The following is a 278-nucleotide window of genomic DNA, read 5'->3' as shown; positions in this document are numbered from 1 at the left end:
AAAGAAAAAAATGTGAGAGAATGAAAAGATGGAAATAAAGTGTTTGTAGATGGGGACGGGAGGAGGGGGTGAAGGGAGGGCAGGGGTAAGGGGAAAAAATGAGAATCAAGACATGTCATGTAGAGGTACAAATTCCCAACAATGAATGTAGCTGTAGTGTATCCCTAAAATGTACCAATAAACTCAACTAAAACTAAAAAAAACAAGATGGAATTTACCAGAATACAGTGGAATATTCATAGTCTAATGAGTCCATTCACATTTTGTGCACAAACAGT

This window comes from Fukomys damarensis, unplaced genomic scaffold (genome assembly GCF_012274545.1).
Source record: "Fukomys damarensis isolate Sample0158 unplaced genomic scaffold, DMR_v1.0_HiC HiC_scaffold_15, whole genome shotgun sequence".
NCBI lineage: Eukaryota > Metazoa > Chordata > Mammalia > Rodentia > Bathyergidae > Fukomys > Fukomys damarensis.
The sequence above is the reverse complement of the archived record's forward strand: the minus strand, read 5'-3'. Positions refer to the sequence as shown.